The sequence below is a fragment of the Papio anubis genome, chromosome 5 (assembly GCF_008728515.1).
Source record: "Papio anubis isolate 15944 chromosome 5, Panubis1.0, whole genome shotgun sequence".
In the NCBI taxonomy this organism is placed as follows: Eukaryota; Metazoa; Chordata; class Mammalia; order Primates; family Cercopithecidae; genus Papio; species Papio anubis.
In genome coordinates this window covers 32,291,678-32,315,521 of record NC_044980.1, presented here as the reverse complement: position 1 = coordinate 32,315,521, position 23,844 = coordinate 32,291,678, and positions in this window count along the sequence as shown.

Sequence of the window (23,844 nt, the reverse complement as noted above, 5' to 3'; positions counted from 1 at the left end):
CAAACAAAACACCTACCTTCTTCACTGCTGTACCTAGACTGCCAAGTATTGGTGGGGAAACGCATGTATCCTGGTCCTATTACAAATTTATATTTTCTGAAATACAAATCTGTACTACTCAGACATCCTTTTACTTACAACTCACCGTGCCCCCATTTCCAACACTGGCCATTCCACTGGCTGAGCCGTATTCACAAACTTCCCTTCCTCCTCTCGCCACTGTCACTCTCAGGAAGTGACTTGGTTTCCTACCTCTTAGAGAAAGATCTCGTTATGTCATGATTCCCTCAATTTTTAGTTTATTTTTACCTTCAAAGTTCGTACATAAAATTCTCAGATGATCTCGAATCAGGAGCCCCTTTTTACTATTCATTTGTAACCCTACCATATACTGCTTATTCCTGCTGCCTCTCTACTTATTTATTACCCCAGCCAGTAAATACATTTTAAAAAATCTTTTGTTTTCTTTTTTATTGTACTTTTAAGTTCTAAAGTACATGTGTACAACGTGCAGGCTTGTTACATATGTATACATGTGCCATGTTGGTGTGCTGCACCCATTAACCCATCATTTACATTAGGTATATCTCCTAATGCTATCCCTTCCCCCTACCCCCATCCCACAACAGGGCCCAGTGTGTGATGTTCCCCTTCCTGTGTCCAGGTGTTCTCATTGTTCAATTCCCACCTATGAGTGAGAACATGCAGTGTTTGATTTTCTGTTCTTGCAATAGTTTGCTGAGAATGATGGTTTCCAGCTGCATCCATGTCCCTACAAAGGACATGAACTCATCCTTTTTTATGGCTGCATAATATTCCATGGTGTATATGTGCCACATTTTCTTAATCCAGTCTGTCATTGATGGACATTTCGGTTGGTTCCAAGTCTTTGCTATTGTGAATAGTACTGTAATAAACATACGTGTGCATGTGTCTTTATAGCAGCATGATTTATAATCCTTTGGGTATATACCCAGTAATGGGATGGCTGGGTCAAATGGTATTTGTAATTCTAGATCCTTGAGGAATCACCACAGTCTTCCACAATGGTTGAACTAGTTTACAGTCCCACTAAGTGTAAAAGTGTTCCTATTTCTCCACATCCTCTCCAGCACCTGTTGTTTCCTGATTTTTTAATGATCGCCATTCTAACTGGTGTGAGATGGTATCTCATTGTGGTTTTGATTGCATTTCTCAGATGGCTAGTGATGATGAGCATTTTTTCATGTGTCTGTTGGCTGCATACATGTCTTCTTTTGAGAAATGTCTGTTCATATCCTTTGCCCACTTTTTGATGGGGTTGTTTTTTTCTTGTAAATTTATTTGTGTTCTTTGTAGGTTCTGGATATTAGCCCTTTGTCAGATGAGTAGATTGCAAAAATTTTCTCCCATTCTGTAGGTTTCCTGTTCACTCTGATAGTAGTTTCTTTTGCTGTGCAGAAGCAATATTCACACTTCTGCAGCCTCCGCTGCTGATACCCAGGCAAACAGGGTCTGGAGTGGACCTCGAGCAAACTCCCATAGACCTGCAGCTGAGGGTCCTGACTGTTAGAAGGAAAACTAACAAACAGAAAGGACATCCTCACCAAAACCCCATCTGTACATCACCATCATCAAAGACCAAAGGTAGATAAAACCACAAAGATGGGGAAAAAGCAGTACAGAAGCTGGAAATTCTGTAAATCAGAGCGCCTCTCCCCCTCCAAAGGAACGCAGCTCCTCACCAGCAAGGGAACAAAGCTGGATGGAGAATGACTTTGACAAGTTGAGAGAAGACTTCAGACAATCAAACTTCTCTGAGCTAAAGGAGGAATTACGAACCCAGCACAAAGAAACTAAAACCCTTGAAGAAAGATTTGACGAATGGCTAACTAGAATAACCAATGCAGAGAAGTCCTTAAACGACCTGGTAAATACATTCTTTTTGTTTGTTTGTTTTGAGACGGAGTTTCGCTCTTGTTGCCCAGGCTGAAATGCAGTGGTGCGATCTTGGCTCACTGCAACCTCCACCTCCTGGGTTCAAGTGATTCTCCTGTCTCAGCCTCCAAAGCAGCTGGGATTACAGGCGCCCGCCACCATGCCCAGCTAATTTTTTTGTATTTTTAGTAGAGGTGGGGTTTCACCATATTGGCCAGGCTGGTCTCAAACTCCTGGCTCAGGTGATCAGCTTGGCCTCCCAAAGTGTTTTTGTTGTTGTTGTTGTTGTTTTCCCTCCCTCTAGCCTTTATTCTCCTCCAGTAATTGCTTCCCATTTCTCCCCAAATAGTATTCCTAAGAGAGCAAGTCAAAGAATAGATATTTCTACTGTTTTATTTCCAATCTACTTGTCCATTCACTGAAGAACAGGTACTCTCTCGACAACATCACTGAAGCTGCTCTTGCCAAGGTTCCCAGAGAAGGTCAAATTTCCAATGCTTTTGAGCAGTCCTAGGCATCAACATACTTGAATTTTCTTCAATATCTGTTACTGTTAATGCACCCCTACCCCCACCTACCTCTAGCGGAATTTCTGTTGTTTTTCTAATACTCTCTCTTTTGGTTTTCCTCTTACTTATTTTTCTTTTCCTCTTACTTATTTTTCTTTTCTTTTTTAAAAAATTATTCTTCTGATTTCTTTCTAACTTTAGGTCTTTATGTCCAATGTCCCCTATGATTAAGCTGTTATTTTATTCTCATACTTTATTCTTTCCATAGATGATCTCATTTACTCCCTAGCTTCAATGATCACCTATATGCTGATGACTCACAGAGCCTGTCCAACCCTCTCTCCTGGGCTCCAGACAATATTTACAACTGCCTTCTTCTTCTTGGTTGACTCACAGATACCTGAAACATAACATGTCCCAAATTGAACTCTCTTTTCAGCTCCCCACCCCATTTCCCAAGGCTGTCCTTCCTCTCCATCATCCACCCAGTTGCTTAGGCCAGGAATCTTTAAGTCATCTCCTTTTGCTTTCCCTCTTCTAACCACACCTAATCAGTCACTAAATTCTGTTGTTTCTATCTCCTAAATACCAATTGAGTCCATTCCTGTATTTCCATTCCCATGTGACTGCCTTAGTTTTATTCCTTATAATTTCTGAACTATTTCAATAATCTACTAACTGGACTCTATCAAATTACATATTTGTAATTAAACCACTTCACACTGCTTGAGAGAGTTTTTAAATTGCTTATCTTATATTACTCCTTTACTTTATTTGCTGGATCTTCATTGCCTTCAATACAGTTTGAACTTTTCACTACCTCTTACATTTTATTTGTTTCTCTAGCCTTATTACCTTTGACCCTTCAACATAGATTACATGCTACGGTCTTTAAAGTTGAATTGCCTCAATATTCCTTTTCTTTCTATCTGTGAATGATTGTTCATGCTATTGCATTGATCTTCTTCATCCTAGAGAATATCTGTTGATCTTTCAAACTCAGATCAAGTGATTTCCCCGCTATGGTTTCTTTTTATTTATTTATTTTTTTTTTTTGAGACAAAGTCTTGCTTTCACCCCAGGCTGAAGTGCAGTGGCACAATCTCAGCTCAGTGCAACCTCCACCTCCCAGGTTCAAGTGATTCTTCTGCCTCAGCCTTCCGAGTAGCTGGGACTCCAGGTGCATGCCACCACCAGCTAATTTTTGTACTTTTAGTAGAGATGGGGTTTTGCCATGTTGGCCAGGCTGATCTGGAACTCCTGACCTCAGGTAATCCACCTGCATCAGCCTCCCAAAGTGCTCCATAGATTTTTTTATGTGTACATTTTTAAAATTTATTTGTATATTTCCTCCATGACACTACAAGGCTTTCCTGGGAATTGGTGATGTTTTATTCATCTACATATCCAAAATATCTTTCACAATTATTTGCACTGAGAAGGCATCCAAAAACATGTTCATTGAATGATGTTCCTATGTCTGGTCCCTCTTCTTCTTTCTTCATTCTGTTTTATACCATTAAATTAGCTTTCCTAAAATAATGCTGTAATTATGTAGAGTTATTTTCCATTTTCAACTTTTCAAGGGACTCTCCTCACCTGTAGGGTAATGTTCAAACTCCTTGACATGGTGCTCATATATCTTCCCAACATCACTCTTGGTTTTTCCATAAACATCTTTTACTTGTTAACCAGGGTGATCTATTTTATATTCTTCAAATCCTCCATGTGAATTTCACTTCCTTTTTAATGTTCAAATTATCCTAGGGTCAAATGATCTTTCTCCTTTCTATCTTGTACAATCTCACTATCTCACTAATCCTTCATGGTTAAATCTAAATCTAAACCTCCATAAAATTTCCACTGACCATTCTCTCAATATAAATCACTTTCGCCCAGCTATCACAGCACTTGACTGATTGCTGTGTTCAGCATTATTTTTTTGTTTATGGCTAATTATCTCTACTATTGGTGAAATTTTAACTTATGCAAATCTCATTATATGACTAATTCAAATGCCTCAAGAATAGGAACCCAAATGTCCATCAGTGACAGATTGGATCAAGAAAATGTGGCACATATACACCATGGAATACTATGCAGCCATAAAAAAGGATGAGTTTGTGTCCTTTGTAGGGACATGGATGCAGCTGGAAACCATCATTCTTAGCAAACTATCACAAGAACAGAAAACTAAACACCGCATGTTCTCACTCATAGGTGGGAACTGAACAATGAGATCACTTGAACTCAGGAAGGGGAACATCACACACCGGGGCCTATCATGGGGAGGGGGAAGGGGGGAGGGATTGGATTGGGAGTTATACCTGATGTAAATGACGAGTTGATGGGTGCAGCACAGCAACATGGCACAAGTATACATATGTAACAAACCTGCACGTTATGCACATGTACCCTATAACTTAAAGTATAATAATAATAAATAAATTTAAAAAAAAAAGAATAGGGACTACAGTCTCAAAAGTATTTGTTGAATAAATGCTTTTATTACCCCTTCCATCATTGATCAAGACTATTGTGATATTTTTCATTTTTTTCTCACACCTAGTATGACAATGTAATGATATCCTTATTTAACATACATGATTTTACTCTTGTCCAAGTTTTATGGGTATTTTTGCTTATTCTGACCATTTCCTATGTTATTATTTTCCACTGATTCCTGATTTTCTGCCTTCATGACTGATGGCCTTTAAAAAAATGTAGCCCTTGCTTTTTAACTTCCCAATTCCATCACCTTCCTCTGCACTAAGCCAATGGCTAAGATTATGATGACGAGAAGAAAAAAGAAAAGGAGGCGTTAGCCTAAATGCTAGCATACCTCAAGGTACAAGGGTTTGAGGTGTGTGTGTGTCTGTGTGTGTGTGTATATGTCTGTGTGTGTATATATATGTGGACAATGTTATAAGCAATGTGAATTTTATAAATACAACATGTTCAATAAGTAGAGATAGAAAAAACTGTTGCTCTCATTCATATCCCAAGATATGAAAGGAACATGTGGTCACCAGATGTGATAGAATGTCAGGACCCCACTATCCCAAACCCACTAGGTCTCTTTTGAATGCTACCACCCAGAGATTGAACAGAGACTATCCCCCCAACGCACACACACACGTACACACACACACACACACACCCCTCATTTCCAAGGCCATGTCTCCAGAGTCATGGCCATGTTATTTTTCTTTTTTAGGCTCACTGCTTAAAACAGAACTTCATTTTACAATAATGGTGAGGTATTTGGGTGCTCATAGCATTAGTTATTATTTGACTGTTCAGCTTTCTCAAACTTGAAGAAAACAAACAATTTTATTAAAAACTTGTGTCACCTTTACCGCCTATTACTTGGCCCCCCTCCGGTTAGCCTTTCTAGACCTCCAGGCCCAGTTCAAGCTCCTTTCCTGCAAATCCTGTGCCTGTCCCAGCTTCTGTTCTCACATGCTGAGCATCAGTGCCCAGTTCCACTGTTTCCTTTGCCAGATGCAGCCAGCTTTGCAAATGAAATTATACTTTTGAACCAGATGAGTTTGGCTTGGTGATTAGCCCTGTGCAGGGTATATAATTTGAGTCAGACTTATGAAAAGTTTGGTGAATTTGGCACCATCTTTGAGGAGTGTGGACTGTCTTAAAACTCCAGAGAGAAACCTTCAGGATCTCAGACATTCCATCTTTTGTGGGCTTCCAGAAAAGGCCACCCTCAGTTGGCATAGGAGAGAGGGCTCATTTTCAAACTATTTAAGTCATGTTGTGACTAGAAGTTGAAGTCTGGTGCAAAATCATGAAAACTGAAGAGATCATTTGCACTGATGCTAGAATAAGCAGCTTTACTGTATAAGAACTCTGGTTTAGACAATCTAGGAAGATGATATTTCTACCACTGAAGTAGAATTCTACTGAAGAGTTTGTTTTAAGCCATTTGTATATCATAGAATATTTGTCATTTCTAAAATGTGAGGAAAAAAACAGAGCTGAGTTAGTTTGTTGAGGGAATCCAATGACCTGTTCCTATTTATCAATTAAGAGGAATTTGTAGGTTCCAAGATGAGATTCCCTCTATGCTTCCTCCTTTTCTTGGCTTCAGTAGGAATCAGGCTTCAATTCAGATCCCAGTACTAAGGTCTAAGAATTTTTTCCACCCCTAGATTTTTAAAGAATCATAAAGCAGCTTGAAAGAAAGCCTCACTCACTCACACTGAAACCTCCACTGAAAAATAAATAATTGAAACCATAGCTGAACATGATTAATGAAGATACATTATAATAATTTATAATAGTGTTTTTGGAGGGCTGTTTTTCCTCCATTTTTCCTCATCTGTCTCCCCTATTACCTCTCCTACTACACTGGAGACTGAGCAAAATGCAGATGTTAAGAACATAAAGATATCAAAGAGTTAGTTTTGGCTGAGTTGGCAGTGACCACATTACAGATCTCAGATTTTCTCTCCTTTCATGTGGCTTTTTTGTAGGCTAGACAATAAATCTTCTACTACACATTTTATCCGAATGTGCTGGAGTGGATAAAAGAGAGTAACTATGGATAGGTCTACCAGAAACTTCTAGATCAGACCCAGGCATGCACAAAGGACCCTTAAATATAGATGAGACTTTTTCCAATCTAATAAATGCAGTGTTTAAGATAATTTGGAAGGTTCTTAAAACAAATAATAGAAAGTTCTCCTTGTGCCTAATTACCACATGCATTTTCATACAGAAAGCCATATAATTATAATTAGCGAATGCAGATTCTATTCACCAGAATATATCTCTACCTTGGGTGAAGTATTACCTTCTTAACATTCTAGCTGTACCACTTACCCCTTGTTTTACAAAGCCCTGATGCTTAAAAGTGTTTAATTATACATGGGTGGTATAGATTCATCATAAAACCCTGCTAAAAATGTGTGTTTCTTGTTTCAATTGTTAAAGCTCATTTTTTTTTTTCTTTTGAGATGGAGTCTCACTCTGTCACCCAGACTGTAGTGCACTGGTACCATCTCAGCTCACTGCAACCTCCTCCTGGGTTCAAGCAATTCTCCTGCCTCAGACTTCCAAGTAGCTGGGATTACAGGCACGTGTCACCATACCTGGCTAGTTTTTGTAATTTTAGTAGACTCGGGGTTGGCTAGGTTGGTTTCAAACCCCTGACCTCAAGTGATTTGCTTACCTCGGCCTCCCAAAATGCTAGGATTATAGGCATGAGCCACTGTGCTCAACTAGTTGTTAAAGCTCTTATCTAGAAAAGAAGAGCTTCTGTATTTTTATCTCGAAAGAGTATATTTAGACCAGGCATGCTGGCTCACACCTGTAGTCCCAGCACTTTGGGAGGCTGAGGTGGGCAGATCTCTTGAGGTCAGGAGTTTGAGACCAGGCTGACAACATGGTAAAAGCCTGTCTCTACAACAAAAATTAAAAAATAGCTGGGTGTGGTGGAGCTCACCTCTGGTCCCTTCTACTCAGGAGACTGAGGTGGGAGGATTGTCTGAGCCCAGGGAGGACAAGGCTACAATGAGCTGTGATCACACCACTGCACACTGCACTCCAGCCTGAGCAACAGAGTGAGACCCTGTCTCAAAAAAAAAAAAAAAAAAAAAAGAGAGAGAGAGAGAATATATTTAGATCAATGATTTTTCAACTTTGACTGCACATTAAAATCACTTGAGAAATTTTTAAAAATTCTAATGCCCAGGCCATACACCAGACCACTTAAATCAGAATTTTAGAACATGGTACCCAAGGATTAGTACTTTTTCTAGTTCCCTCGATAATTCCAGTGTGCAGCCAGGGTTGAAACTACTAATTTAGAAAGGTAAAATGTTCCGGTAAAAAGAGCAAGGGCTGTGGAATCAGCCAGTTCTTTGGTTGTCCATTCTATTTTCAGCACTTCATTCATTTATTCAAATATAGTTTAACACCTAATAAAAAATAAAATGCCTAACATATGCCACATACACCAGGACATGCAATACATAGAAAGTATAGTAATATTGTATGTTAATAAAAGAATTTATGAATGACATTATATAGATATAGAAAATAAATGTTGTTATTAACTTAATAAAATTGAATTTTAAGTGCCTTGATGTGCTTGAGGGTTAAATTATATATGTTGTATTTCTAAGGATGACAAAGCCAAATAGACATATCTCATCCTTTGAGTCTTTTTAACACTTTAAAGCCTTTGAGTCTTTTTAACACTTTGTACTTCCTTTAGAGTGATTATTTTAATTCCATCTTGGACTGTATACATATTACCTTTGTCACTGCATGAAAAGTATTACCTTCATCATTGCACAATAAGCTTCTTGAGAACAGAAGATCTTTCTTACTCTCTTTGGTATCTTTCTCTTAGATTGGTGCCTTTTTCTCCATGATGCGGCTTATTTTTCCTGAAGCCAATGTTATAAACAAATTGTGTTGTATTTGTTTGGTTATATTTGGGAGACTATTAAAGACAGGGATTACAAATTATATATCCATGTGGGGTGTATGTATTTGTCTGTGTGTGTGGATGTGTTTGGAGCGAGAGAAAAAAGATTTTCTGTTAAAGAAAACTATGCTCCTTGGCTCATGGTCTCTTGCAGTAGGCATTTTCCTGAGGGTTGTCAGAAGACTGATTTTGTGGGTGGTCTGCCATACTGAATTTTGGATCTAAGATCTCAGCTCCAAGGCCTTCATCCTCCATAAAGCCAGCAGACGGTACAGTCCATCAACGCCTAATTACTTCCTAGTAGTTTGAACCCACAATCTTTTTGGTTTGGTACCAGAATCAACTTCTGAAGACATTGAAGAAAGAATGTCTGGAATTGGGAACCTAAATATGTGGACTTTTCTTTGAGAGGTGATTGATCAGAAGAACATTTGCTATCCACAGTGTGCTTACAGAAGACAACTTAGAGAAGGAAGGGTTTTAACCTCATGGCAACCATTCTTGCCCACTGAAACTTCTGACCTGATTGCTTTTTACTTTAGCCCCTATTTTTATCAATAATTTGAGGCAGAAACTAGTTAATTAAAAGGGTATAGTCCTTTTAACTATCAATTGACTATACTAACCAAACTGCCCTAGATTTCACTTGTAGCTGAAGCCTCCACAGAGCTGAATCCCTCAAGCATCCTAAACTAATAGGGGAAAACCTGAGCTAAGGGTAAAAAGGGTTTCTGCAAATGGTCTTTGAAAGCAGATAATGTGTTTTCTAAAGAAGTAATGAAATGGAAGAATATATGTGGCTTTGCCTTGCTCTACTAAATTTATGGTCATGTAGAACCTATACAAATGGCTAGTTGAGATTAGGGATTGATATGATTAGGCTTTGTGTCCCCACCCAAATCTCATCTTGAATTGTAACTCCTAGGTGTTTAGAGAGAGACCTGGTGGGAAGTGATTAGATTATGATTGTTTCCCCCATGCTGTTCTCGTGATAGTGAGTGAATTCTCATGAGATTCGAAGGTTTTACAAATGGCAGTTTTTCCTGCACTGGCACACTCACTCTCTCTTGCCTGACGCCATATAAGACATGCCTCTTCCACTTATGCCATGATTGTAAGTTTCCTGAGGCCTCCCTAGCCATGCAGAACTGACAGTCAATTAAATGTCTTTCTTTATAAATTACCCAGTCTCAGGTACGTCTTTATAGCAGTGTGAACATGAACTAACAAAGGGACCATAGATGGGTTTACATCATTTTATTGAGTCAATTATCTTAACAAATATAATATCTTAATTAATCACCACAACTTCCACAAAACCCGTGAAAACAAAGCTATGTAAAATAGTAGATGGAAGCAGAAAAGTAGCAGGATATAGATGTCAGCTTTCTCCTTTTCTACATGTTGGTTTCCCATAGAGGGAATGACTAACTTTCTTCCTATGTATATTATTAATTTTATTAAAATTATGCTTAACTGAGCAATGTGACTGGGTATAGAAGCAGTGCTGAAGATGCTTTTTCAATGCCAGTGAGATCTGAGCCCTAATCCATATCAACCCTGAGTATATATGAGTATCTTCCCATATAACTAGGTTAAACTGTTAATTTTTAAATGGAAGAAAAGTACATTTAAGTCTGAATCTTAAAGCTAATTCAAAGAACATAAATCCTTCAGGTCTGAAAGTAATACTGATTATCCACAAATATCATTAATTTTGAGGTAGTTTACAGAGTAGGGGATATTGAAAAAGGAATAAAGGAATCTGAAGCTTCCACATCACAGATACCAATCAATACTTTGAATTTGGATGTATTTGAAATCCAGAATTATTCTTCAATCAACAGTTACTGGTGTATGATCTCACCTGAGGACAGAAGAACCTATTAAATAAAGAAGGAAAATCAATGAACACTGTACTATTTCCCACCTCTGACATCAGTACCTGTGTAAAGACCCATTTCGTCTTCTTCACAATTGTTATCAGTCAGACATTCCTAATGTGCAAACATATTTGTATTCTCAGAACAAATTTCTCCTATTCTTTTCTCTCACCTTAACTTTAGAGTTTTGAATACATACATCTTCTCTATTCTTGGCTACTTCTAATTTTCTGTAGTCAATCAAATCCTGGAGCATTAATCCATTTACATTAAAAGTGTTATACATTTTGTAATGAAACTCTGTTGGATCAAAAAGATCCCGTTTTATCCCCGTGAAATGGGAAAACACCTGAATCTGAGAGGGCTATTCTAAGTAGGTTTAAGTTAAGAATACCCAGCTTAACATTTTAACACAAGCAATATATTGAAAACCATAGTTTTTGACAAAACACAATTAATGCTATGACTGATGAGTCACAAAGCAAAATGCAAGCCAGTAAAGACATCATTTTCTCTAAAAGAGTTGGAAACTTGGGAGAATATTTTTAATGGCTGGTGTTTAAGATTGGCCTTTGGTCTTCCTCTAGTTTTTATAGTGTATATTTTGTAAACTCCTTCCTCTACTCACCCACACCTTCCCTCACACTTGGCATTGGTTTTGATGACTTGAAATGGAAATTCTCCCATATCACTAAACAGATCTTTCTACTACAGAAGTTTCACTGGACTCCCATCGTAATCCGTAAGAGATACTATATGGTTCTCAGCATCCCCTGCCAAGAACTTTACTACCATGATTGATTCATTTGGCATTAATCTTCTCTTTTTCTGTTCTGTGATCTAGGTTATGATGGAGCAGTGCCTGAAAGAACTGTAGCACCCGTGAGCCAGATCCTACTTTCCACTGTAAAATTTCTTTTTCTATTGGGGGTTTCATGCTTAGCCTCGTACTGTTTGTGTGAGGGCAAAATGTGTCTGACCCAAAGTATTCTAATAGCACATCCTGGGAAGGCCAGCCAGCCAAAAATATCATTGGATGTTCATTTTGTTCCCTAGTTTAAAGAGAGAAAAGCAAATCACACCTTATATGTGATGCCATAAATGTGCTTTCTTTGGTCAATTATGAAGAGTGTGCATTGGATTTTAACATGTTGGTCTTTGACTTTGGGGGTTGAGATATTTTACAATCATCAGATCACCTGGTTTGCTTCCAGTATAATCATTTAATTAAAGGTATTAAAAACTTAATGAAGGCAACATGGAAAATATTAATATCAATATATAACATTTATTGAATGTCAGCACAGCCCAAGGAATTGAACAAAGCACAAAATTAGTGCCTGCCAGTTAGCTTAGCACACATCAGCCAAATTTTTAAGCTGTTATTAGAAAAAAAAACCAGAATGTGCCTTTATAACCACTGCAGAATAAAACCTAACTAAAAAATTCGGTTGATCCCTTTCACCAAAATCCCTTATCATTGATCTGTTTTACTCATATCTTTTTGAAAATACTATTTACACTGTCTTCACAAGTGTGTCAACATATAATGGAATAATTCAATCTCCCTGTCAAATTAGCAATGGGAAATTTGGGGGGAGCCAGATAAATAACCTTAGCAAAACCAAATTTTTTTTTTTTTTTTTACTTTAAGTTCTGGGATACATGTGCAGAACGTGCAGGTTTGTTACATGGATATACATGTGCCATGGTAGTTTGCTGCAACTCTCAACCTGTCATCTAGATTTTAAGCCCTGCATACATTAGGTATTTGTCCTAATGCTCTCCCTCCCATTTCCCCCATCCCCCAACAGGCCCCAGTGTGTCATGTTCCCCTCCTTGTGTCTATGTGTTCTCATTGTTCAACTCCCACTTATGAGTGAGAACAGGTGGTGTTTGGTTTTCTGTTCCTGTGTTAATTTGCTAAGAATGATGGCTTCTAGCTACATCCATGTATCTGAAAAGGACATGAACTAATTTGTTTTTATGGCTGCACAGTATTCCATGGTATATATGTGCCACATTTTCTTTATCCAGTCTATCATTGATGGGCATTTGGGTTGGTTCTAAGGCAGCAAAACCAAATTTTATTTTAAGATCTAACTGAAGGAAAGATTATGTCTCATCCCAATAAGTTCTTTGGCATGAGTAATTGCAGGTTACTATACGCTCCCTAGCTGAAACCTACTGTGAGCGTCCAGTTGATTTTGAATTCTACAGTGATTCACTGGCCATGTATTCACAAAGAGGAAAAGCCAATAGCTGTTCTCACAAATAATTCCTACACGTTCAGAGTATCCTTTTACCTGCTGTTTTTCTTTTTTGGCCAAATTGATCCAAAACACAAACAAAAAACCAGGGCAGTCTACGTGTACTACCTACTCCTCTTACTTGACATCCACCCCTACTACTCAAGGGAAACTCCTCTGAAGGATCTCGTGTAACTCTAATTACCAGATTGAATGGCTTTTACTCAGTCCTTGTTTTCATGCAAAATATAAAAGAGTTGACACTAGGCAGTAGTTAAGCCTGTTGAACAGCCCCTCTTTTATTACCTTTTCTTACAGAGGCTTTCGTCTACTGGGGTCTCCTTGTTATCTTCCTTTAATATCCTTTTTCTCTTTATCCGTTTCCACTACCTAAATGGAGGTATTTCCATAGATTCTGTTCTTGACATCTCGTTTTCTTTCTCTTCAAAGAACTCTTGTTCTTGCATTCATTGTATGAAGTTAACTCTAAGATTTAGTCCACTACCTCTGTGACCCCCATCCCCACTCTCTGCTCTCTTGCTCCCTCTGATTTAGCCACACTGGTCCTTTTGCCATTCCTTGTTATTTGCCAAATCTACTCTCACTTCAGAACTTTTCCAATGGATGCCCTCTGTGCTCAGACTGTTCTTCCCGAAGTATTTGAATGGCTTGTTTTCTTGTCTCCTTCAAGTCTTTGTCAAGCATAGACTTACAGGTGAGAATTTCCCAGATCGCCTCATGTAAAATAGTAATTTCTACTTCCATGCTCATTTTCTTACTTCACGTTTCTTTACACTACTTAACACAATTGCGTATATTATGGATTTTATTTTCCTTATCATCTGCCTCTCCATTCTTGAACATGTGTTCCATAAACACACACAGGGATCTTTATCTGCATTGTTCACTATATTCTCGGTGCTTAGAATTGTGCCTGGCACATAGTAGGCCCTCGGTAAACATTTGTTGAATAAATGAATGAGAGTGAGAAAAGTTATAAGGAAGTGAAAAACTCTTCATTTCTCCAAAATTCCTAAATGTTACTATCCTTCATCTCACCTGTGGGATAACAGCAGTGACACATCTTCTCAAGTCATCTTTCAGATTATAATATGAGAATTTATGTGGCAGTGATTTATTAAGGCAGTTCTCCCAGTTTCTTCTCTGGAGATGGTGCTGGGAAAGATGGAAGAATCGGCAGAATGTAGACCTGAATCTGACCCCAGTGCTTTTGCCTAGAAAACCCTTCTCAGGTGAGAAAAAGTAGTCATACATAAGATTCACAATCATCTTGAATTCAACTGAATTAATTAATTGCTAATTGTCATCAAATTCATTGTATCATACTGACATGGCCAAACACAGCTCATTGATAAAGTCAGTAGGTGGAAGAGCCAAGTAAGATTTTAAAATTCCATGGTTTTGATAGGTCATTTTGCTGATAATCAAATGATATGGCACTACAAATCAAGGGGTTCTTATTTGAGCTTTTCAATGTATTCATATTGAACTCTTCTTAAGACCAGAATATGGTCTCCTTGTTATTTTTATGTCTATAGGCTCATAAATCCCACTGAAAAAAGGTCTTCATTAAAATGTTTTGTAAAAAAAAAAAAAAAAAAAAATTAAGCCTTTCTGTGAACAAAACTAGTTTTTTCATATTCCTAAAAATATATTCTTTGTAAAACTCAAAACTCTCAAGTCTGGTTAACTCACAGAACATTTTCTTGTTTTCAAGAAAGCAAATATCACAGTAAGTTCAAAGTAAAATGTACAATACCGTATATACGGTACAATACTGTATATTCATTTCAGAAAAGGTTTTATTTCAAAATACTTCTTTTAAGGAATATTTGTCCAGACATCTCTTCCTTCCCTCATGTGAAATTAATAACTTAAAAAGGAACTTTGTGAATGGTTCCAAATGCAAACTACAAAACTGTTGAATAACTTAATAAGGATGCATTTCATTCCTGGTTTACCAAATACGGTTTTGACAGTATTTCCAATAGTTAAGATGGTTTCTATAATGGAGAAAGCCACATTATTTAGTAATAATGGCACCCTAACAAAGAACTGTAAGTGCTCTTTAAGACTTTAACTGCACAGACCATCTATTTAGTACTGGAAAATCCTTTAAGTTCATACAAGTGTCCTCTGAAATTAACAGGGTAGAAAAAGGTTTTCTAACAGAGAAAATGCTCTAATTTGAAAGAAAAAGTCTGAATCTCTCCCCTATTAACAAAAGAGAAGTGTTTACTTGACCAACAATTGTACAAAATGACATTGGTCTATGTGAAGTGGACACACACTTAATGAAGAAAGTAGAGCCCTCATTGAAACTCCACACAGTCTCAGATACGTTTGCATATATTATCTTATTCGGTCCTCAAAAACAGCCCTATCAGATAGGTGTAGTTATCTTTGGATGTCCAGGAAAATTTTGATTACAAGAGATTAAAGGATTTATAGCCAAGCTAGAATATGAACCCAGGTCATGACTCCATGGCCAGTGTTCTTTCTAATAAATTATTATATCCCATAAGCCCCAATCATCTCTGGGGCAGAAATGGTAGTCACAATCCCTTGGCCAACAGATATCATTAGGGACTGTCACAAATGCCAGTGCTCCCCCAATTCTTATAATTCTTATAATTCTTATAAATTCTTATAATTTCAGTGCCTGTTCTAGATTCTATGGCTTGTAAAAAAGTATCTCACAACTCAGTGGCATGAAACAACCATTCATTATGCTTATGGATTTTGTAGGTAGAGTTTGGACCAGGAACAGCATGGGCAGAATGGCCCTAGCCTATGATTTCTGGGGCATCATCCAGGAAGCTGAGAGATGGTATCATTGGAAGACTAACTCGTTCACATGTCTGTGGTTGATACTGGCTATGGGCTTAGAGACCTTAGTTGGAGTTGCCAGCCAGACATCTCCATGTGGATAAGGCTTTCTCATTACATGATACCTGAGTTCTAAGGGCAAGAATTGCCTGAATCAGAATCAGGGAGTAGGACACCTTTTTGAGCCTTTGGAATTCATGCAGTGTCTCTTCTGCTGCATCATATTCATTAGAAGTGATCACTAAGACATGTCCATATTTAAGGGAAAGAGAATTGGTCACCTTTTGTGGGAAAAGCATTGAAGAGTTTATAGAGATGTTTTAAAAATACCATACTGCCCCTCCTCAGTGTTGGAGTGCTTTTGCTTGCAAGAGTCTGTTCCTATGATTCTTTCTTGAAGGACTGCCCTCAAGAAGAGCCACTTTGCTCCGAAGCCACAAGCATAGAGAGCCAGAAGTGCCTGAGAGTTGACATAGAGAAGGCCTTTTTCACAGAATGGAACCAATTTTATTATTTTGCATGTGGAAATCTAGTTTTCCCAACACCATTTATTGAAGAGATTACCCTTTCCTCATTGTGTCCTCTTCATGCCCTTATCAAAAATTAGGGGATCATACATGTTTGGATTTATTTCTAGACTCAATTATTTTCCACTGGTCTGTTTTTATGCCAGTAACATACTGTTTTGATTACTATAGCTTTGTAATATAATTTAATATCAAGATGTGTAAAGCCTCCAGCTTTGTTTTTCTTTTATACACTTATTTTGGCTAATTGGGAATTTTGATAGGGGTTGCATTGAATATGTATATTGCTTTGGATAGTACAGACATTTTAGCAAAATTAATTTTTACAATTCTTGAGCACAGGATAGCTTTTCATTTATTTGAGTCTTCATCAAATTCTTTCATCAATGTTTTTATGGTTTTCAATGTGCAGATCTTTCACTTCTGTGGTTAAATTTATTCCTAGTTATTTTTATGGTATCATAAGTGAGATTGTTTTCTTGACTTCTTTTTCAGATAGGCTATTGTTTTGTGTGTGATGATGATATTGAGTTTTGTGTGTTGATTTCATATCCTGCAACTTTACTGAATTCATTTATTAGTTTTAACAGATTTTTGTGGAACCTTTGTTTTTTTTTTTTTACGTACAGAATCATGTCACCTGAAAATCAAGATAATTTTACTTTTTCCTTTCTGATTTCTATGTCTTTTATTTCTTTTTCTTTTCTGATTGCTTTTGTTGGTACTTCCAGTACTATGTTTAACAGAAGTGTTGAGAGTGGAAATCTTTGCCTTGATCTTACTGGAAAAGCTTTCAGTTTTTTCTAGTTAATTATGTTAGCTGTGCATTTTTCATACACAGTCTTTATTACATTGAGAAACTTTTCTTCTATGCCTAAACTGTTGAGGATTTTTAACAAGAAAGGATGTTGGACTTTGTCAAATGCTTTTCTCTTGTCAATTGAGATGATCATGTAGCTTTTGTCCTTCATTCTGTTAATGTGATGTATCATATTGATTAATTTGCATATGTTAAACCAGTCTTGCATGCCAGGGATAAATCTTACTTGATCATGATGTGTAATCTTTTTTATGTGTTGTCAGATTCAGTCTAATAATGTTTTATTGAGGATTTTTGCATTAATGTTCATCAGAGATTGGCTTGTAGTTTTTTGTTTTTTGTTTTTCCCTTGTGATCTCTCTGTCTGGGTTAGGTATCAAGGTGATGCTGGCCTCATAAAATGTGTTTGGAAGTACTCCCTCCAATTCCATTTTTGGAAGAGTTAAAAAACGTATTGTTATTCTTCTTTGAACATTTGGTAGAATTCAGCTGTGAAGCCATCTGGTCCTGGGCTATTCTTTGTTGGGAGGTTTTATATTATTTCTTCAATATCTTTATTTGTTATTTTTCTCTTTAAACTTTGTAGTCCTTTCTTATCTTGCTAGGTTGTATTTTTCTAGGAATTTATCCCTTTCCTTTAGATTGTCCAGTTTGTTGGCACATAATTGTACATGATAGTCCCTTATGATCCTTTTCATTTCTGAGACATCTGTTGTCATTTCTTCACTTTAAGTTTTGATTGTATTTATTTGTGTCACGTCTTCTCTCTTTTTCCTTAGTTATACTAGCTAAAAGTTTATCAATTTTGTTTACTTTTTTAAACCAACTGTTAGTTTTATTGATTCTTTTTTATGGCTTTTCTGTTTTCTATTTGATTTAATTCTGCTCCAATTTTTGTTATTTCCTGCCTTCTGTTAATATTAGGTTGAGTTTGTTCTTCTTTTTCTAGATCCTTTAGGCATATCGTTAGATTGTTTATTTGAGACCTTTTTTTTCTTTTTTAGCATAAGCATTTAGTGCTAGAAATTTCCCTGTTATAACTGCTTTTCTGAATCTCATAAGTTTTCCTATGTTATATTTTCATTGTCATTTGTCTCAGGATATTTTTAATATCCCTTTTGTTTTCTTTGATTCACTGGTTGTTCAGGAGCATATTGTTTAATTTCCACATATTTGTAAATTTTCTAAGATTCCTCTTGTTATTGATTTCTAGTTTCATACCATTGTGGTCCAAAAATTATACTAGATATGATTTTGATCTTCTTAAATTTGTTAAGACTTGTTTTGTGGCCTAGTATATGATCTATCCTGGAGTATGTTCCATGCATGCAGGACAAAAATGTGTGTCCTCCTGCTGTTGGATGGAGAGTTCTGTGTATATCTGTCAGGTCATTTTGTTCAAAACTGCAATTGAAATCCAGTATTTCCTTATTAATTTTCTGCCTGGTTGATATATCCAGTGTTGAACGTGGGTTGTTGATATCTCCTGCTATTATTGTATTGGTATCTATCTCTTCCATCAGATCTATTAATATTGGTTTATTTATTTAAGTCTTCCAATATTGGGTGCATATATGTTTATAATGGTTATATCCTCTTAATGAATTGACCCCTTTATCATTAAATAGAGACCTTCCTTTTCTATTGTGACAGGTTGTGAATATAGGCACCTCTGGGTTTTTTTGGTTGCAATTTGTGTGGACTATCTTCTTTAATTCCTTCACTTTCAACCTATGTGTATTTTAAAGTTTAAATGGGTCTCTTGTGGGTAAGATATAGTTGGATATTGGGGGTTTTTTTAGCCATTCAGCCACAGCATGTATTTTTTATTTTAGAATTTAATCTGTTTACATTTATGATTATTCTTGATAGCTAAGGACTTACTACTGCCATTTTACTTGTTTTCTTGTAGCTCCTTTGTTCATTTCTTCCTCTCTTGTTGTCTAACTTTGTGATTTGATAATTTTCTGTAGTGTAAAGCTTTCATTCCTTTCTCTTTTTCATTTGTATAACTGGTGTTGTTTTGCATTTTGTGGTTACCATGAGACTTACATAAAACATCTTATATTTATAATCTACTTTTTAAAGCTGATAACAACTTATTGTCTGTTGCAAAGAAAAACTCTCAACTTTTACCCTCCCCCGAAATTAATGTTTTTGATGTCAAAATTTACATCTTTTTATATTGAATATCACTTAACAACTTATTGTAGCTTTAGTTGTTTTTTATTATTTTGACTTTTAACCTTTATACTAAAGAGACAAATAATTTACACACTACCATTACAGTATTAGAGTATTCTGGACTATGTATTTGCCTTCACCAGTGAGTTTTACACTTTTATATCTATTCATTATAGCAATTATCATCCTTTCCTTTGCATTTAAAGAACTCTGTTAAGCATTTCTTGTAAGACAGGTCTAGGAATAATGAATTCTCTCAGCTTTTGCTTATCTGTGAAGGACTTTATTCCTCCTTCATTTCTGGAGGACAACTTCCTTGCGTATAATGTTCTAGGCTTGAAATTTTTTTCTTTTGGCACTTTGAATATATTATCCCATTCTCTCCTGGCCTGCAAGATTTCTGTTGAGAAATCCACTGATAGTCTAATGGGAATTTCCTTATATGTGACTAGATGCTTTTCTCTTGCTGCTTTCTTTGTCTTTGACTCTCAACAGTTTGATTATATTGTGCCTCAGAGAGAACCTCTTTGGGTTGAATCTATTTGGAAACTTTTGAGTTTTCTGGATCTGAATGTCCATATTTATCCTAAGATTTGAAGATTTTTCAGCAATTATGTCATTAAATATACCTTTTGTCCCTTTCTCTCTCTTTTCTCTTTCTGGAACTCCCATAATGTGAAAATCTGTTCACTTAATGATGTCCCATAAGTCCCAAAGACTGTCTTCACTCTTTTCATTCTGTTTTCATTTTTTTCTCTAAGAGTCATTTCAAAAGAACTGTCTTCAAGTTTATAAATTCTTTCTTCTACTTGATGTAAATTTTTGTTTCTTTAGGGTCAGTTACTGGAGAATTATTGTGTTCCCCAGGTGGCGTCACATTGCCTTTGTTTGTTTGTTTGTTTCTTATGTACCAGCATTGATGTTCTGCATCTGGTGGTATAGTCATCTCTTCCAAACTTTACAGAGTGGCTTTTGTAAAAGACTTTCACTACCATATGGGCCTGAGGGTGCCAGCTCAACAGAGTGCAATGGTTCTGATTCCATACGGGTGCAGTGGTATAATTACCATGCAGCTTCTTCATTTGTCATCAATGTTAATGATGACTGTAGGTGTCTCAGTGGTCTAGGCTGCAGGGATTATGGCAGTGATGGTGGCTGCTTAGGTTATTGGGGCAAGGGCTTTAGGGATCCTCCTATTCTTATCTTTCTCACTGTGGGAAATCACAGCCATAAGAGGATCTCTCTTAGTATTGGGACTGACATGGGTCACAGGCAGCTATTGTAGCCATGCGGATGACAGTGGCACTAGAATCCAGGTCATAGATGTTCAGAGCAGCTGCAAAGCTGGTTTCCTGGGCTTGACGTCTTATAAAACTAATGTAGCACCAGGGACTTGAAGTGCCAGTTTACTCTCCAAAGCTCGAGTGAATGCTGTTCTCCCACTAACCTGGGGTCTGCTGCTCTGAGGCATACTCCAGGAGCTTGGGCTCAAGGGGCTGTGATTTAGCAGTGGTTCTGTGGTTCTGAGCCTGGTGGGGAGGGGCACAACACTGGAGTAGCTCTGGGAAAGAATGGGTGCTCTGGAGGGCCCCAAGATGGCTTGCTACTGTGGTACAGTACTGGCTAAACCTCCAGGACAGAGAGGTGCCGTGGCTACTCACTCTGAGAGCAGTACACACTGTAGCAGGATTTGGTCCCCAGTAGCAAGGCACAGCTGCAGTTCAGTACTGAGGACCCAAGAGAGCATAGTGTCAGCTCGGACTCTGGGTGATAAAGTACCATGCTGTGGTGACTCTGGGCCTTAAGATGATGGGACCCGACAGTAGCCCAGGCTCTGTAAGGTCAAGTGCAACAGCAGTAAGGACCCAGGAATGTGAAGATGTCCCTGTGGCTGTGCCCAAGGGGGAAGTGGGCTGATGCGGAGCAGTGCAGCAATGACTCCACTTCCCGTAGAGGCAGGGTGCTCAGCAGTTCAGGCTGTGGGTCCAGCTCCAGGTGGGCAGGAGACTATGACTGTTTGTCCTGGACTGTGGAGTGCCACAGTTCAGCCAAGGCTCTGATTCCCTAGGACGTGAGTCACCATGTCTGCTTGGCCCTGGAAAGCCTGGCTACATGAGTCAGTGGAGTCCCTGGATCACAGGGAGTGGGTGACTGCCTTAGCTGTGGTGCTAAGGGGCACAACTGCTGTGGTGTGAAGGAGACCTGGGGTACCTAGGAGCAGAGTGCTGCCTCAGCTGTGGCACCAAGGGGGTGTGACTGCTCCGATGTGAAGGAGGCTGGATTGTCCCAGGGGTGGGATGCTGCCTCCGCTGTAGCACCAGGGATATGACGGCTCTGGAATTTCTAGGCTTCAAATCACCGGAGGTGGGACACCACTTCTGCTTCGCCCTAAGGAAAGGGTAAACCAGCGACGAGGATAGGGGACAAAGTGGTTCTGTGGTACCTTGGCCCTAGTGGTCAGGTTATAGCAGCAGCTTTGCCCCATGATGGCTCGCTCTTGAGTGTGGTACAGTGCTGGCTAAACCTCCAGGATGGAGAGATTCAGTGGCTACTCACTCCCAGAGCAAGCCACGCTCTAGCAGTGGCTCAGGGTCTGAGAGGGCACAGAGTAGTAGCAGCACAGGCCACAGAGGGGTGGGGCACAGTGTCTGCTTTTTCTCTGGGTGTAGCCCAGGATTTAGACTCCAAGGAGCTCCCTCAAGTGCGCTCAGAACCTGCGAGGATGACAGCAGTGTCCAGCAGTGAAGACTGAAGTTGTCCACAGCCATGAAGGGGCTTCTGGGTCCTCTTCCTTGCGTTTCTTCATGGGAAGAAGTCCCTCCTAGCTCCTAGGGGGTTTGATTGTGGGCAGCAGGGGTGTGGCAGAGGCGAGGTGTCGCCTTCCTTTCTCTATGTGATCATCCTGAGTTTCTGTGCTTTGCCCGATTTTGGCTGTTTCTTTGTTGTTCTCCAGTGCTCTCCTTTATTTATGTATTTATTTATTTTGTCAAAATGTGGTTGTATATTCATTGTTTGGGGCTTTTTGTGGTAAGGAAAGGACACTAGGAGGGTCTAAACAGCCATCCTGTTGACTTTACATCTCCGATTCGGGACTTTGGAATGGGGAAGCAATCTGAAGGGACTGAATAAGAAGCATCACATTGATGTGATAAAAGTCCTTCTGCATGCTATTCTGATTTTTAACGTCAGTTGAATATACAAATTGTTGTTGTTGTTGTCTTTTTATTGAGACATCATAGTTGTACATATTTTTGAGGTACATGTGTCATTCCGATCCATGTACACAACGTGTAAAACTCAAATCAGGGTATTTGGGATATCTGTCACCTCAAACTTTTATCTTTTTTTGTGTTGGGAGCATTGCAATTCTTTTCTTCTTGACTATTTTGAAATATGCAATAAATTACTATTAATTATAATTTTCCTACTGTATTATCAAATACTAGAACTTATTCCTTTCATCTGACTGAACTTTTGTACCCATTAACCCAAGGGACCCCACCCTCCAAGTTGCAGTCTGGTACTGGTCCGAGGCCTGTTAGGAACTGGGCTGCACAGCAGGAGGTGAGCAGCTGGTGAGCGAGCATTACTGCCTGAGCCTCACCTCCTGTCAGATCAGTGGTGGCATTAGATTCTCATAGGATCATGAACCCTATTGTGAGCTGCACATGTGAGGGATCTAGGTTGAGCACTCTTTATGAGAATCGAACTAACGCCTGATAATCTGAGGAGGAACAGTTTCATCCCGAAACCATCCCCCTTCCCCTCACCACCCCATCCATGGAAAAATTGTCTTCCATGAAACTGGTCCCTGGTGCCAAAAAGGTTGGGGACCGTTACATTAACCAACTTCCCTTCATCCCCCGCTCTGCCTTCCCAGCCTCTGGTAACCACAATCCTACTGTCTACCTCTGTGAGATCCACTTTTTTAGTTCCCACATGTGAGTGAGAACGTACAGTCTTTGTCTTTCTGTGCATAGCTTATTTCACTAAGGAAAATGTCATCCAGTTGTATCCATGCTGCTGCAAATGGCAGAATCTCATTTGTTAATGTCTAAACACTATTCCATTGTGTGTGTATATATCTATATGCCCACACACACCACATTTTCTTTATGTGGATGGACACTTAGATGTGCTCCATATCTTGGCTATTGTGAATAATGCTGTAAATACATTGGAGTGCAGATATCTCTTGGATATACTGATTTTCTTTCTTTTAGATATATACCCACCAGTGAGATTGCTATATCTTCTAATAGTTCTATTTTTATTTTTTAAAGACTATCCATACAAATTCTTCCTGTGACTGATTTTAGTTGTAGAAACTAAAGAGGAGCTGAGTATCAAAGTGAGATCAATCTGCTGTAGAAAAAGAAGACATTAATGAAACATATAAGGCCCAAAAACAATAATGTCATGGGAGTATAGACCCAAGGAATTTACAGATATCT